The 17,019-nt window shown below is 46.6% G+C and overlaps 1 pseudogene; it reads left to right on the top strand.

The window, feature by feature from the left end:
- The first annotated feature begins 12,850 nt into the window (after nucleotides 1–12,850).
- On the top strand, nucleotides 12,851–16,927 carry LOC118011674 (annotated as a pseudogene).
- The last annotated feature ends 92 nt before the right edge of the window (nucleotides 16,928–17,019 follow it).

Here is a 17,019-nt window from a genome sequence, read left to right as displayed (position 1 = left end):
ATTAGGGAAGATATCCTTAGGCGATCTTCTGTGACCTTTTCCAGGCTCTGTCCCCCTTTTCCTATCAAATGGAGATTATCTAGAATGAATAAGTTCCTTCAAATTTCAAAACAAGCATGGAGGTTCAGGAGGCTGTGATTTCAGGCTGAGTCTCACTGTTCTGGTTTATTTGGCAAAGAGTGGGAAGCAAACATTCACAGGAGCTGGAGAAGAAAGCATGCGAGAATTGGAGTGGGGAAATGCACTGGCTCGCTCTGGATAAGCTGTCGGTCTGAGCAAGAGCCACCAAAGGCAAGAGAGACCCTTCCCTCCCCTTTCGCTTTGCTTTCCAGCTCTTCCCAAATGTCCGAAGCGATCACAGAACAGGTGGGGCATCCTGGGAGGAGAGAAAGTGTGTGCGTTGTGCTTCTATGCTTCACAAGGCAACCAGGTCAGCCAGAAGAGATCAGGCCATGGTGACGGCCATCACAGGGAGCTCATAGCTTTCTGAGTGGAGAACAACATACCAGAGAGGTGTGGCATAGATTTCCTTGTTGTGAAGCAGTGGTTTCCAAACTTTGAGGACATACTATATACAAATGTGTGTGTGTGTCTGTGTGTTCTGTGTGTACTACTGAATTAATTACATATGTGTGTTATAAAACACACAAAATTGAAATTAAGAAACACTGAGATGAACTGAACAGAAATAGAAGTCTTTCTTTTTCCCCTCTCTCACCCCAGCGGATTTTCTGACACTATGCCTGGGGCGTAAGCATCCACCTTCAGAGATCACCCTAAGTGACGAAATACTGGGAAGTCAGAATATGTTGCTTCAGTGAGCAAAAGACAGTGATGGAACTGAACCATCACAGGGAGCTCCTGAAGGGGGACCCAGTTTCTCTTCTTTAACTTTGTGTGCTCAAGCCTCCTTAACTGGTAAAGGAAAGAAAGCATTCCTGGGTATCTGATAACTAACATGGAATCCATGTTTTTGTTAGGTGAATAACCTCCATCTTTCTATAAGTTCAAAGTGTCTATTAAATATGTCTGTTTGGATGTGAGACAAGTCACTGCCCGATTCTGTCACCGGCTCAGGACAGTTGCCGACCCGGTGTGCAAGGGCCTGACTGGAGGCCCAGTGCTGCCTGTACCCCTCGGGGTAGAATGGGAGGGCACACCCATGCTCACAGACCTGGGCCAGGCACCCTCACTGTGCACGTGCACATGTACTCCGTGCACTCCCAGGCTCGGGAATGTTCTGGGGCTTTCTTGACAAGTAGCCAAGGTGTGTAGTTCTAGGCAGCCCGTTCATAAGGTTATGATATTGTGGAAAAGGAGCTCAACTGGGTTCTAGTCCCAGCTCTGCTGTGTGACCTTGGGCAAGTGCCTTAACTTCTTTCAACCTGAGTTTTCTCATCTGTCCCCAGGGGAGCTGGTATCACACCACCTGCCCCACAGGGTTAACACAAAGTTTGCATGAACATACCTATGCAGGCATTTTGAGAATAGCAAAACATTGTACAAATGAAGTCATAAGGTATTCAGATCCAAGTGTTAAGGTCTTTTCAAGGCATAAAGACAAACTTTTCCTAGTAATCTTGGACTGAACTATCCTGTGGAACTTTCTCTTGAGGAGCCCAGCTCAGAGGGAAATTGGCTCATGGTGGATTTCTCATCTGAACTCAGAGCTGTAGAGGTTTTATAAGCCTAAAGAATGAACCAAATGGACAATGATGACTTCTAAAAATGTGGATACATTTCCATACTTCCAGATAATGCCAAGATTCAAAGAGATGTCATTTTTTTGTTCATTCATCAAGTATTTATAGAGTGTCTTATCTCTGAGATAAAGTTAAAAAGGCCCCTCCCTCAAAGGCTCCTGTTCCAGTGAATGAGGAAGGCCTGTAAACACATTGACAAGAGCCGCTGCAAGGTGTGAATTAGGAAGAGCTTTGGAATACTGGGAGATTTAAATATTGGGGAATCAGGTTAAGTGACTTATGGAAGAGTAGAAATTCAGGCATTGCCAGCAGGGGTAAAGGACATTAAGACAGAGGGAATGAAGTGAAGGCCAGGGGTTGGGTGAAGGATGGAAAGGGGTAGCGAACAACATGATTTATTTTCTGGGAGCTGTGAGGCACTCAGTAAGTCTTGACTTAATTTCCAGGAAGGAGAGAGTGAGACAATAAGCCCAGAAAGTAAGCAGAAGCCAGCTCATGGTGGAAGTGGGGTGCTGGCAGATCTTCTAGGCCAGCAGAACATGGAAAGCTATTTGAAACATTTTACATCAGATGAGCAACAACCATTTATCTATACATATATCAACAAATATTTATATTTATTGTGCACTTAGCATATGCCAGCACTACTCTAGGATACCAGGGTCAATATGACTGCCATGTTCCTACCCTCATGGAGTGGATAGCCCAGGGTCAAAGACAGACACCAAAAAATTATTAAAGTGCAATGAGTATTAAAATGGCCATAGGATTCTATGCCACCCTATAATGTTGTTTTAGAAAGGTCCCTCTGACCACAGCATAGGTCAGATAATTTTTCCTATCCTCCTGGAAAATGCCAAGAGCTCAAGTTTTCTCTACTGACCTCAAAGTAAGAACCCAGCTGCTCTCTGAGAAGCTCAATCAAGATATCATTGACCCGCAGAATTAAGGCATGGGGAATGGCCAGGTTAAGGTCAGCAACTTAGAAGGGTTACATTTAGAACCCAGAGCCATAAGGTTGGAATCAAAAGCTTGTACTATAGCTCTCAGCTCTGTTCCTGTTTGCCCATGTAACTGTGAAGAGTCACACCAGTCACTGGGCTTAATAATTTTAAGGGAATAATAGAGTTCTTCTCAGATTAAGTTCTAAGACCCTATGGAAGAGGGCTGGTAACCCCATGTTCTAGCTAATTCATGTTTACAAAGGAGACTTCGGCTAGGGCTTTCTGTGTTAATCTTTGTCAGATCTACCTACCCATGGACTGACAATGAGGAGACAATTTCTTGAAGTACTTTCTCTTTTTTTTTAATTTTAATTTTAATATATAATTTTTATTTTTTAATTTAAGTTTTTATTTTGAAGCACTTTCTCCATATAACTTGCCCCCATCCCCAACACAGTCCTGCACTTCACACTGTCCTTCTTGTTGGATGGAATTAAATCAAAAAGATGGGGTTACAAGGAACAATCCAACTGATGTGTACATGTTGTCCTTATACCTCACAGCAGGCTATTAGCTCTGGATTTTGCCTTTCTCTTTTTTCACTACAAAAGATTATATGAAGCACAACTCCTGAGGCAGGAAGATAATGCTTTCTCCAGGACCAGAACAACAAGCTACATAGGATGAGCTTTGATGGGCACCAAAACCCCTTACCAGCCCATCCTCAGTGTCTGTAATTTCCATGGCCAAGATTAACATCCCCGTGAGATCAAAGAAATGACCTGACAGCCTGATAATTGTCGCGAGGATGACAGGAAAGATGGGGGTGGAGTATCCCAGTGTCACATTCTGTCATTTCAGGGAACAAAATGGTGGTATACTTGTCAACATGCCTAAAAATGATGCCACTTAGATGATGACATGAAACTCATATGTTGTTCTACATCTATGAAACTCACTCAGTTTTTAAGCTAGGAGATAAGAACAAAGAACATAAATGGCAACTCCTCTCAAGACTCACCACCACCACGTACCCATCACCTGTGTGTGCCTACCCCGACCTCAGCTAGATGGCTATCATTTGAGATCTTGGTTGTAGTCAAACAGTGCTGAGGAGTCATGATGAAGGCTTCCCCTCCACAGGTCCAGTGGCTGATTGCTGCTGGCCATCAGCTGGAACCTGGACTGGGGCTGCTGGCCAGAACATTTACACATGACTTCTCTGTGTGCTTTGGGCTTCTTCACAGCGTTGTGTCTGGCTTCCAAGAGCAAATGTCTCAAGACACAAAAGAAAGAGCCAGGTGGAAATTGTATTGCCTTTTCTAACGTAGCCTCCAAAGTCACATGTCATTGCTTCTGCCCAGTTTAACTGGTTAGAAAAAAGGCCCTTAAGCCAGCCCATATTCTTGAAAAGCGAAATTTAACTGCCTTTCTTGATAGAGTGACAAAAATTGGCAGACACATTTAAAACCACTACATGAGTTTGGGACAAAATACGTGATTGGAACATATTCTCCTTGCTCTGTTAAGTATTGCTAAGATAAAAAATAATTGCTAATGTTTTTGGAGCACTTGTCATGTGCCAGGAAGAATGCAAAGCCCTCTCCATGTTGCAAGAGTTACATGACAAACCATCCTCTCTTCTGTGGGACAGGTACTCTTATTTCCCCATTTCATCACTCTGGAATCTAAAACTTGAAGATCCTAGGTAATTTGTCCACGGTACCCAGGTAGAAAGTGGCAATCCCAGCACAGATTGTCCCTTAAGCCAAACTGTCAACCTTTCCTCAGTCTCTATTTTATCTATAGAAGATGAATTTCAGGTACATGAAATAAATTTCTCAAAGTTAATAAGTAAATGTATAACTGTATCCAAACTCACACAAGAAAATATACTTGTACAGCTCCGAATGATACGGAGAAAATATCTTCTTGATAACTGTTGTGTGAAGGTTTTTGGAGGGAGGGGGTTGGATTTGAGGGAAAGATGCTGTGATAACCCCTTTGTGGGGCAAAAGGGAGCCTCCCTAGCCAGGTTGCTGGGCAGAAGGGAGCTTGTTGAAGGGAGAGGTATTGACGGTGTGGAAGAAGGTTAAAGAAACAGGATGACCCTCCAACCTACCCCATTTCCCACAAGAGAATCAGAAGATTTTAGGAGAAGAGACTTATTTAAACTCCCCCCACCCCCAAGCCTCTGAAAATCTTCAGTGAAATTGCAAAAAATCACAGTAGGTTTGGTGGAGTTGGATTTATTGTTTTAGCTAGTTTAGAGGCTGAGCTTTGTATCATGGATTGCTCAGAATTAGCCCATGCTAATAAAGGAGGGCACTAACCTCTGGGTTTTTAAATTGTGCCCTATAACAAGTAGTTCATGTCCTTGACAGAGTGATGGAATTCATTAACTAGTTTCAGTCCCACTAGGGGCCTCTTCATCCTTCCCAGTAATTGGCATCAAGCCCAATCTGTTCCAGGAAGAATGAATTTCTTTACTGAGCATATGCTTACCAAGTGCCTACAGCACTTGTCATACCCAGATATGAACAGACCCCAGTAAGACTAAATTCTGGATTGAGGGGTTGTTCACCTTGTTTTGCCCACTCTGGTTACCAGGAATCTACTAGGAAGGTAGGTCTCACTTGGGCCAGATACCTAACAATTCTGCAATAAGTCTATGAAACCAACTCCAGGTACTCATTAAGACTAACCCAACACTCTGTGGTGAGAACCAAATAAATGTTATTCCTTGTGCTTAACATCAAAGAACCTCAAGGATTGTCTCTAGTTCCCTTTCATTAGGGAAGTGACAATAACTCTAAACCTGCCTAGCTGAAGGCATAGCTCATCTGATCTAGGCCAGTTTGGGGTTTCCTGTGTTGTTCTTGTCCACGGTCATCTGCTGCCTCTTTCCACAGATTCTTGGTGGTAAGTCTCGGCCTTGGCACAAAACAGAGTCATTGACTACTTAGTGTCAATTGTTTCCTCCAGAATGCTTCCATTTCCTCCATCAAGCTCTGAAAAATCTGGCCGTGGTATTGTGAGTTCTGGAGCTTCCTGTCCCTAGCACCTGTACTCTCTGATGGTTGTTGTGTTTTCCCGGTGGAGATAGATAAACATTCATAGCAACAACCAATAAGAGCAAAGGCTTTATGCCCCTTCTCATGGAAGGGATTAGTTATATTCTGATTGGAGTCATAACTTAAAATGGATCCCTCATTGTATAGAAATGTGGATACCATGGCACTTCCCTTGCAATACTTTTAAGTCTCTCCTTGTCAAGGTCCCCTTAAACAGTATTGTTTCATTGCTTTGTAGAATGCTGTATCATTTCCCCAATTATTCACAACACACTTTCTATAAAAGGACTTCATTGTTACATACTTGTGGTGTCTTCCTACTTCTCCACCCTGCTGATAATCAGACTTGACTGTGGACTAGTTTTGGCCAATGGATTGTGAGTAGAAGTGACAGAGCCTGTTCTAAGAAGGAGCCTCAAGAGTCTCAAGAGTCACTGTTTCTGTCATGTTTCTTGCAGTTTTCTGTATCCACAAATGTAGTTGTTAGATGAGGAGTATTCCTTCACTCTCAATCCCACAGTGGTTGAGACATTAAGAATGGAGCTGAAGATGACCTGCAAGAGTCATGAAACATGAGCAAGAAATAAACCTTTGTTGATTTAAGCCACTAGGATTTGGGGGTTGTTACTACAGCATAACCTAGCAAAAGCTGACTGAAACACTCATAAAGTAAGCTACGTGCCTACTGTATGGAAGCCTTTGTGGAATATGGAGTTGTACAAGACACAGTGTCTGCCTTCTAGAAGCTTACAGTCCAAGACAGAAGATTAGATGCCCCAGTATCTGTTAAAGTAGCAGAAGTGGCTAAGCTGATGAGTGAGGCAGGAAGACCATAAGGTTGGTTAGCAGCATGGAAAGTAAGAGGGGAGAATTTCACAAAGGAGGGGTGATCGGGAGGCTCAATGATGCAGGCACTGCAAGGAGAAAAAGGGTTGAGCAGAGTCTTCAGGGAATTGCTTCCAGGTGAGTGGGTGAGGGGACTGTCAGATGCAAGGGGTTGAGGAGGTAGAGAGGAAGCAAAGCCATCATAAAACATTACTCTTCCAACACGTGTGGTGAGAGGAACTGTGGTCACGTGGGAAATCAAAGACTGTAGCAGTTTCACAGGGTAATGCAGCAAACATATTTGGGGTTTCTGTCCTTCCTTCATTCCCTTCCCATAGAGCCTGCCCCCGCCCAATGGATCTGCTGAAGGAGAGGAATTGGTTAGCCCCATGCTCCCAGCCTCAGATGATTGGACTGAGATGGGCACCTGATTTGAGCAGAGCCAATCTAAGTTGCCAATGACATAGCATTTGAATAGACAGGCTCAATGGGCGCCTGGGTGGCTCAGTCGGTTAAGCGACTGCCTTCGGCTCAGATCATGATCCTGGAGTCCCGGGATCGAGTCCTGCATCGGGCTCCCTGCTCCGCAGAGAGTCTGCTTCTCCCTCTGGCCCTCCTCCCTCTCATGCCCTCTGTCTCTCATTCTCTCTGTCTCAAATAAATAAATAAAATCTTAAAAAAATAAAAAAATAAATTGATTATTGAATAGACAGGCTCAAAAATATGACTGGGGACAATCACATTCCATCTCAGGAGCCCCAAACTAAGAGGTACAGATGAAAGATGCTCCTTGGGAATGGCTCCTTGAGCTGAAAATCAAGTAGAGGAGAATACAGAGGCTACTATCAGGTAGTGAACATACCTAAGTTACGAAGGCCCATAGGAAGTGGTTGGGAAATAAAGAATAAGAGAACAACAGATACAGGGAGAAAAGTGGAGAAGCCATGAGTAAGAGATAGCGGTACGTAAACTATGGTGCTTCATATGTGCCAAGCGCTGTCCTAAGTCCCTTATGTTGATATTACCTCATTTATTTCTCATAACAATCCCAGGAGATGGGTGCTATGATTATCCTCATTGTACAGATGAGGAACCCAAGACACAAGAAGTGGTGCCCAAGATGACTCACAGTAAAGCCATGATACAAAGCTAAGTAGGCTGACTGCTGACTCCTTGCTTGTAGCCACCATGCATTACTGCCCCTCAAAAGAGAGATGAGAGGCACTCCCTGTAGCCTCTGTGGGCCAACTCTTCCTAAGCTCAGGCACTTTCATTTTATTGGATTTCCTGAGATCATCCAAGCCTTCCAGAATGAGTTTCAGCTCCTGGCAACCGAAATAACCCAAACCAAGCCAGATGGGGAGGTCTAGGCTTTCCAAGCGAGAGAGCCTAGGGATGTTAGAAAAAAGGAGTGTCAATGTAGCAGACCTACAAGAGAGCACAGAGGGATGGGATTCAGGCAAGGGAGAGACTTTTCATCTCCCATAGCCAGGACCATATGGCTTGGTTTGACCATCAGGCACCCACAGTGCCATACGGCAGCCAGCTAACTAACCAAACAAGACTGACACATAATTCAGGCTGTACCTTTCTGGGGGGCTCAGCCACTTACACAATGCGTGAGGTTGGGCTCGCATGCCTCCTCCTTTCTGGGCCTTGGTTTCTCTGTCAATAAGAAGGGAACCATGATTTAAAAAAAAAAAAAAAAGGAGAGAATTTGACTTATCAGGACTTCGTGGAAGGTGCAGATCACTCTGTGGCAGCCAGACCTGGCACCTTGGGTCAGGTTTCCCAGAGACGTCCTCTGAGATCGAGGTGTGGGTTCAGGAAGTGTATCAGGGAGTCCACTCAGGAGCGACACCTGTGAGGACTGAGTGCTGCTGACGGAGCCAAGGGAGAAGTCGCAGCAAAGTCAGCAGCCAATTCCATGGGGAGCTTGAGCTCTTCAGAATTGTCCCAAATGGAGTCATGGGGCTGCGCCTTTGTACCCCACCCCACAGAGAAGTCATCGGGCCTAGGATGTCCTGTTAGGTGAGGCAGCTCCCTGAGTCAAGGGCAGTTCCCGGTGAAAGGCTCAGCTCCGAGCGTTTCAGGAAGCAACGCCCCCTGCGGATGGGGGATGTGTGACTCAGGCCTGAAAGGAAAGATCTGGGCAGTACATCAGAGCATCCCCTAGGCACCAGAACTGAACCCCACTTTTCAGGGGTCAAGTAGGGCAGGGGAGCCTGGACTTTGGGAAAGGAGGGGGCGCTGAGAGGGGCCAGGAGGGGATTGCAGAAGGTTGTTCCCTACAGGTATAATCTCACTCTGTCCTTGCCTGGAATCAGGGAAGTAAGTGACCATGGAAAATGCTGCATGAGTCCGGATGTGTGTGGGAACTGTAAAGGGGCAGACTCCTGCATCCAGTCTGAGGCCAAGAAGCCCGAGGAATTTAGTGAGGGGTCAGAGAGAAGCTGGAGAAAATGAGGCAAGGAAATTGTAGGGAGGCCACACACATAGAGTTCGAGCCAAGTTTAACCTAAATCTCCAAAGGGCAGGGAGGTCCCACGTGGGTCACCTTAGACAAGAGCACATTTCTTAGCACCCGGCTGAATTTTGAGGATCTCAGAATCTCCAAGAGCAGAATAGAAGGGAAATAGCTCTCTGTGGGGCATGTGTTCCCAGCCCATAGCTGGCTGTTGAAAGAGCTACTGAGAGTGTACCGGGCCCGATTCAAGTGACACATGACAAGGTGTGTGAGAGGGTAAGCCTCTGCCCAAAGCATTCTCACTTCAGGAGCTGAGGGACTGTTACGACTGATCATGTCCCCCAGAATTCATACACGGAAGCCCTACTGCCCAGTGTGACGGGCACATAGCACCTTTCATGAGGTCAGAAGGGTGGGACCCTAATCCAATAGTACTGGTGTCCATAGGAGAAGAAGGGCAGGAACGCCCGCCCGCACCAAAGGCCATGTGAGGACACGACGGGAATGTGGCCATCTGCAAGCCCAGAAGAGAGGCCTCAGGTGAAACCAAACCGGCCGGCGCCTTGATCATGGACTTCCAGCCTCCAGAACTGTGAGAAAATTAATTAGTGTTTGTTAAGGCCCCCAGCCTGGGGTGCTTTGTTGCGGCCACCCGAGCAGACTGAGACGGGGGTGCGGTTAGCCAACCAGGCAAGCAACGGGCTGAGGAGGCTGGCGCCGGAAGCAAAGCCCATCTGTGTGCCCTCCTGTTTCTCCCTCTTCTCCGTCCTGCCTCGCACAGTCCAAAGCCGGAGGGACTGGTGAGTGGCCAGGGGACGCCTGGCAGAGTGCTGTTTAGAGGCTACATGTAGACTCTGGATACGCAAACATTTAACACGAGAAATCAGGGCCTCCTGGGTTGCTTTGCAAACCGGCTTCCAGCCTGGTGTTCCCAGCTGCACGCACTTGAGGAAGGACGGCAACGAGAAGCAGCTCACACTCGTGCCTCCTTCGTTTCCGGCCGCTTCCTTGTTTGTCTGCTGGTCATCACCAATGCCACTGGCCTGAATTCGGCTCTCCAAAAACCTGTTTCCCTGTTATTCTTTTGGTTCCACTTTGGAACTTGGATTAAAAAAAATATGACCCCCTTTAAGAAAATATCCAATGTCCAAATCAAAACTGCAAACTAGGAAGGTGAGAGTTTACTTTCTGGACCTCCTTATCTGAAAAATGAGGCAGACACACCAGATTTGTGGTTGAAAAATTTTTTTTCTTTAAACCACGAGAAGCCTGTCTTCAAAAGAAGCCTTACGGGCAAGCAGAAACAAAGGAGGTACGTGTGAGCTCCGCTGCTGGGATCCGAAGGGGAGGAGCGAGTTTTAGAATCTTGCCCACCAAGGTGGGGCTTTACAAAGCGGGTTTGAAAACGATTTACTATCACCTCCTAGGGCAGTTAGTAGAGATGGAGCCAGTGATGGCCACCTGCCTTTGTCCTCAAGAGGAGAGCCAGGCCAAACGTGTTCACTGAAGCCTCTCCTAGGGAAGAAGATGGTATGTAGGGCAGGCCCATGTAGACTGGGGTGGGGGGAAAGGGGAGAAGGTGTGGGGGTGCTAGAGGAGCCTGGCAGGTCCAGGGGAGACAGCAGGAAACACCACAGGGGGGCCCCACGGAGGCTGGCCAGCCTGGCCTCTATAAAGAGTCAGTTGACTGGCTGATTGGTCCTTGCCCTGCTGCCCCCAACAGTGGTCCAGGATCCAGAGGAGGGGGAAAAAAGGGCAGTACACATGGAAGGATCAGGAAGGCCAGTCTTTACATCCTTTGCCTCCCTTGTTAAGCTGGGATCCCCACCTTCATTCATTCCTGGCACCCTGTTTCCTTAACCACATTCCCTTACCCAATGTTCTAGAACAATTGGGTGGGGGACAGACCAGCCTCCCCACAAAAGTGACCCAGCCTCCAAAATCATTTAGTTCTCAAGCTTTGCAATCCAAACTCTCATTACCGGGCATTTAAAAAGCTTTTCCCAAAGCGTGGGTCACAGATCACCCCATCAGCGTCACCTGAGGAACTCATCTGCGAATCTCCTAGACACACCCCGGAGCTATAATCCTTGAGGCGGGGCTTCCAAACCCAGGTCTGTAACAAGCGGCCCAGCCCAAGCGATTCTGATGCACTTTGACGTCTGAAAGCTGCAGGAAGCTCTCTAGACTCTCTAGTTCCACTGTGTGTGTGTCTGTGTGTCTGTCTGTCTCTGCTCTTCGGTTTCAGATCTCTTTCCCCTTGGCGCCCCTCTCTTCGGCAGCCCGAGCTGGATTTGTCTGCACTCTGGGAATGTGCCCATAGGGAAGGTTGTGCCGCCAGGCTTTTGTTGATATCCAGCTAAAAATGCAACTGTAGATGCACCCAAATTAAGATTAAACTATTGCCACCCTCATGCATTCCCTTGCCAGTCAGCTGCCTCTCTCCATGACCTCTGGATGTCACTACAAGCCAGGTTTCTTTAGCTGCCGATGCTCTCAGAAAAGAGCTCTCCTTCCAGCAAGCTCCAGATGGATTGAAGGGGTCTAACAAGCACCACCCTGAGGGACCTCTGAGTACCAGACAGCAGGCCCTGCTTCCTCCAGGCCCCAGAGCCCAGCAGTACTTTCATTCCTCGGTTCTGTCTACCAGGACTGGGGGCTGGGATGGAGGGGGCGGGGGTCCTGCTGCCAGCCAGGCTCGAGGCAGAGCAGTGCCACCCTTAGAAATCCCAGGGGGATGCCCTAAATCAGCAACTCATCAGGCAAAAGAAGAATGGAGAATTCTCTCTGCATCTTTTCATGAAGTCAAAGACTCTCAATCTCCCATGCCCTTCCCAGACCCTAAAGGCAGAAGGAGACATGCACCAATTAGAGATTTCACAGCCCTGCTAGCCCCTGGTCCTACTGCCAAGCAGCAGGGTACAGAGGACATGCACCTTCCGAGCACCAGGGCAGGGACTTGGTCTTCAGAGCATCTCACGTGTTCATTTAACAAACATTTATTTAGTGCTGACTATAAGGCAGGCTCCGGAGGCTCTCTCAGAATAATACTCTCTCAGGCAGGGATCACACATGGGTTTCTGTGGGACAGGAGCAGGGCTAATGTATCACATGCATCATCATGCGGGAGTCCACAAACTATCCAAGGAGGCAGGAACTTCTCTTTCTCCAGGGGAATCTGCCCCTTAGAAAAGTCTGTGCAGAGTGACTGGCAGAGCCGGGAGGGTGCCCTGGTCACAGGTCCAGGCCCTGCCTCATGTCCTGGTTCACAAGGAAGGAAATGAGGCTCAGAGGGGCAGGAATGGCTGGTTCTTAGTCTTGGCTCAGTCTCCAAACATTCCTGAAAATACCAACTCCTTTAGTGAAAACTTCTCCAGCAGGCAACTGCAATGTGTATTTGTTTATTGGTATGTGTATATTATACACTCTACCATATAATACATTAATAATGTAGGTGAAACATACATTAAATTATAAAATTAAAAATACAGAGGAGTAGGAGTTCTAATATTTTCTATGCACCCTGGCCTAAGCCTTTGCTAATCACATCGGGTGACATGTCTCTGATTCCTTAACTATTACAATGGGTACAGTGAGGATGAAAAAAGAGAACTACTTTGAAATTAAAATGACTAATAAGTGCAAATTAATCTAAATCATAAGCAGAATTTATTCTTATAGGAAATATCAGTTAAGCCCCAATGCACGTCAGGACTTGTGCTGGGTACAATGGGAGGTCGTCGATAGTCTCAGCAAGAGCCTGTGCACAAAGGGGCGATTGCTAAGGACACGGGAGATACAAATACAATTGTCTGGAGAGCAGATGGAATGACGGGGATGGCTAAAACACTAGGTCCTATGAGACTTTTGAGGGGGAGAGGCAACGTGACCTGTGCAACCATTAGTGATATGGTTAATTCTTACTCTCCTAACTATGAGTTCACAATGCTTATTAAACATACTGTAGCAAGAACACAACTATACCGTAAAGGGCTGAAAGCAAGACAGTGTATCAACTGCCATCATCAATAACATTTTGATCAGTCCCCATGTGTGAGCCCATCGTGCCTGCATGAGACAAGGCACTAAACCTGTCTAGGAAACATAAGCCAACCCAGGAAATCCATGTGTCTGTGTGTTGTGCCAATGTAGCTGGAAATAAACGTAGGAAGGCAAGGTCCAACTGGATTAAACCACCGATGCTGAGAGGAAATGGAGGTATAAATATTTGGTGCTTCAGTTGCCTAGAAGGGTAAATGTGGGGACCGAGGAGGTGCATTGAATACATGTGGGCCCTTTCCCCCTGGAAGTTCCCCTCCATGAAATGTTCCCCAGCCAGGAGCACCTGGTAAGCCTTTGCTGTTTCCTCGGCCCTAGAGAGGGTCCAGAGAAAGAAAGCATGAGTGGATGATTCCATGATCATACTTGGGAAAGGACTCCAAGCACACACCTGCTGGTGATGGCCTCATTGCCGTCTCTGCATCCAGAGGACAGATTATCAGCAGTGCTATCGAGAAAAAGGCCTGGAGAAGAGGCAGGAGATCATACTACCAGTTGGTCTGGAGGAAGGTGTATTCGTCCGCTAGGGCTGCTACAACAAAGTACCACAGACTGGGTGGCTTAAACAACAGAAATTGATTGTCTCACAGTCCTGGGGGCTAGAAGTCCAGGATCAGGGTGTTGGCAAGGCTGCTTTCTTGGGAGGCCTCTCTCCTTGACTTGCAGGTTGCTGACTTCTCCCTGTGTCCTCACATGGTCTTCCCTCTGTACATGTCTGTGTCCTAATCTTTTCTTATAAGGACAGCAGTCATACTGGATTAGGACCCATGCTAATGTCCTCATTTTAACTTGATTACTTCTTTCGAGACCCAATCTCCAAATGTAGTCATATTTATGGTACTGGGGCTTAGGACTTTAACATATGTAATTTGGAAGAGGACATAATTTTTCAGCCCATAACAGAAGTGTTTTCTTAACTTTGTTAAAAATGAAGCAATGAGAGAAAAAAAGAAATAGCCAGCTCACTGTATGAAATGTCATAAAGGCTTCACCAAGACCTGGTATGAATGATGCGAAGACTGACCCAACTGGGCCACTTTGGGCCAGGACCCCAGGAGAGACCAGCTGCTACCAAAAGCCTCCTCTAGAACAAGATGATGCTATGGACTGAATATCGGTATTCCCCTCAAATTTATATGTTGGAATCCCAACCGCCAGTGTGATGGTATTAGGAAGTAGGGCCTTTGAGAGGTGATTGGCCATGAGGGTAGAGCCCTCGTGAATGGGATTCGTGTGTATATATATATATATATAAAAGACACAAGAGCTTGCTCTCTCTCTCTCTGTTCTCCAGCATGTGAGGACATGAGAAGGCCATCTGCAAACCAGGAAGAGGGCTCTCACCAGAACAGAAACTGCCAGCATTATGATCTTGGACTTCCAGCTTCTAGAACTGTGAGAAGTATTTGTTCCTTCAGCCACCCAGTCTATGGACACTTGTTACAGCAGCCTGAGCTAAGACAGATGGTGAGGACTCTAGGAGTGTGATGACCCAACCACACATGTGAAAAGGGAGAACCTCCTTGATCACAAACAGTTTGGGCTGCATTGCCCAGAGGGACGGAACTATCTGCAGGTAACAGCGACGCAGGCCCCATGGGGTCTGACCTCGATGTAGAACTTCCAGGGGGTAGGCCTTGGTGCTCGCTCTTCGTGCCCCTGGATTCTTCGTGACCCACTGGCCCCAAGGCAAGTCCCCTTGTTTGAAATGCGGTGCCTCTAGGATGTTGTGCAGTCCAGTGGGAGATGTCTGTCACGGTGGGGGCCTGAATCTCCGAGACTCACGGGAGGAAGCTCTTGCTGATATGGCAACAGGGGTTTTCCTGGGTGCTGACACCAGGAGGCATTTGTAATACTGGTAGCAGCTCTGCGTGGCTCTAATCTGGTTTATGCAAACCCAGTCATTTTGCAGCCCACAAGGAAGGCTAGGAGGAGGGATTTGCTTTGATCTATTATCAAAGAAGGTTTTGCATTTACGTGGGAATGGCTAATGCTAAAAATATTGCTGTTTGGGAGAAACGTGAGCCTATCTATGTCCTAAATTCAGATATTTTAAATGATACTGTGGCATCTTGGAACACCCAGCATTAAACAAACAAACATGAAACTCCCCGTTTCATTCTTCAGATAAAGACCAAATGAAGGGAGGTGCTGAGCATCCAAGCGCTTGTGCAAGTTTCCTACCTCTTCTCTTATACCATTGTCTTCCATGACCCTGTGCTCCAGTCTGGCCATAGCTGCCCCAAAGCAGAGGAATGCTTTCCCTCAAGGCCCCTGGAATAAGAAGCCTGGGGGGTTGGAACCATTGTTTCAGAAAGAATTTTCTTCCACATTCTGCTCTAGCCCAAGGGAATGGGATTCGAGTCAGGAGACTGAGTCTGAATCTAAGCACTGCCTCTCACCAGCTGTAAGGGATTAGCTTGGGCAGGCTCTTAACCTCTGAGTCTGAACTTCTCCTTTGTAAGAAGGACCCCTCTAACCACCCACCCCCCAGCCACCTTCCTCCTGTTATGGGGTTTTTGTGAGAATCAAATGGAACAGTGTAGGTGAAGGTACTTGTAATGATAAAGCATCATATACCTTGCAGGGGACATCTTTGGGTTTTGTCACCCAGCATCTTTTACCTCTCCTAGTAACAACATATTATAACCTGAATCATAACCTGTAACCTAAATTTTCTCTGGACAACTAACTTGATCCCATGATTACTCCCTGGTCTACAGGTGTACTTGACCCTGGACAGTCCCAGAAGCTGGGGGTGTGGCTCCTTCCCTAGGAGAGCCTTGCACCCTCCCAGCCTCCTCCTGTGGTGGACTGGTCCTCAGAATCCTTTCCAACTGCCCCCCATTGTGCTATCCATATTGCAGTGATTATACAGCTAAAAACCACCGTTCTAGACTTTTGTACAGGCAATGATATAAATGCAAATTATTATCCAAAATTTTCCATTCAAACTAGATTTGGAAGGCAAGAGTGCAGAAGAGATAGTTTCCCTACGACATTCACATTTTCTGTAGGCACGCATGCTCAAGGACACTTCCCATGAAGCAGTGGTTCAACATCTGGTCAATTGTGTCTTGGGTTTCAGAAGCAGTTTGGAGGCAATGTCACCAGCTTCCTGGCTTCCTGATCCCCAAATCGCAAATATGACATGTGGTCTTGAATTCAACTGTTCTCATGGTGGCCTCCTGATTCCCCTTCCTTCCTGAGTGTTTCAAGAGTCATAGCTCTCCCCAGCAAGTTATTTCTGCTGTGTTCTGGGAGTCATTTCTAAAGCTTCAATCTAAAACTCACTTCTTCAGACAGTGGAGGTTGAAGACGGATCAGCTTGAAGAACTATGACCATCAGAAGGACAAACACTTCTGAGGCACTGTCAGGCTTAAGTCCATTCCCTGCCCCAAGTTCTCCATTTGTGTTTTGGGGGGCCAGCAGCACTATGATGAGGCCAAGACTGTGTATATTCCCCACATGGACATTGAGGCACTGAAGAAACTCAATAAGAATAAAAAATTAGTCAAGAAGGTAGCCAAGAAGTATGATGCCTCTTTGGCTTCAGAATCTCCGATCAAGCAGATCCCACAAATCCTGGGCCCAGGCCTGAATACACTGGCAAGTTCCCCTCCTTGCTGACCCACAATGAGAACATGGCAGCCAGAGTGGATGAAGTAAAGTCCACCATGAAATTCCAGATGAAGAAGGTGCTGTATCTGGCAGTGGCTGATGGCCACGAGATGACAGATGATGAGCTTGTGTACAACTTCCACTTGGCTGCCAATTTCCTGGTGTCACTGCTCAAGAAGAGTTGGCAGAACATCCAGGCTTTATACATTAAGAGCACCATGGGCAAGCCCTAGATCCCATACTAAACCATAGCTTAATAAACCCTAGTGCTACCATAATAAATAAATAAATAAATAAATAAATAAATAAATAAATAAATAAATAA

Source organism: Mirounga leonina, unplaced genomic scaffold (genome assembly GCF_011800145.1).
Source record: "Mirounga leonina isolate KUSES-001 unplaced genomic scaffold, KU_Mleo_1.0 Mir_151, whole genome shotgun sequence".
NCBI classification, from domain to species: domain Eukaryota; kingdom Metazoa; phylum Chordata; class Mammalia; order Carnivora; family Phocidae; genus Mirounga; species Mirounga leonina.
This window is presented reverse-complemented; position numbering and strand designations above follow the sequence as displayed.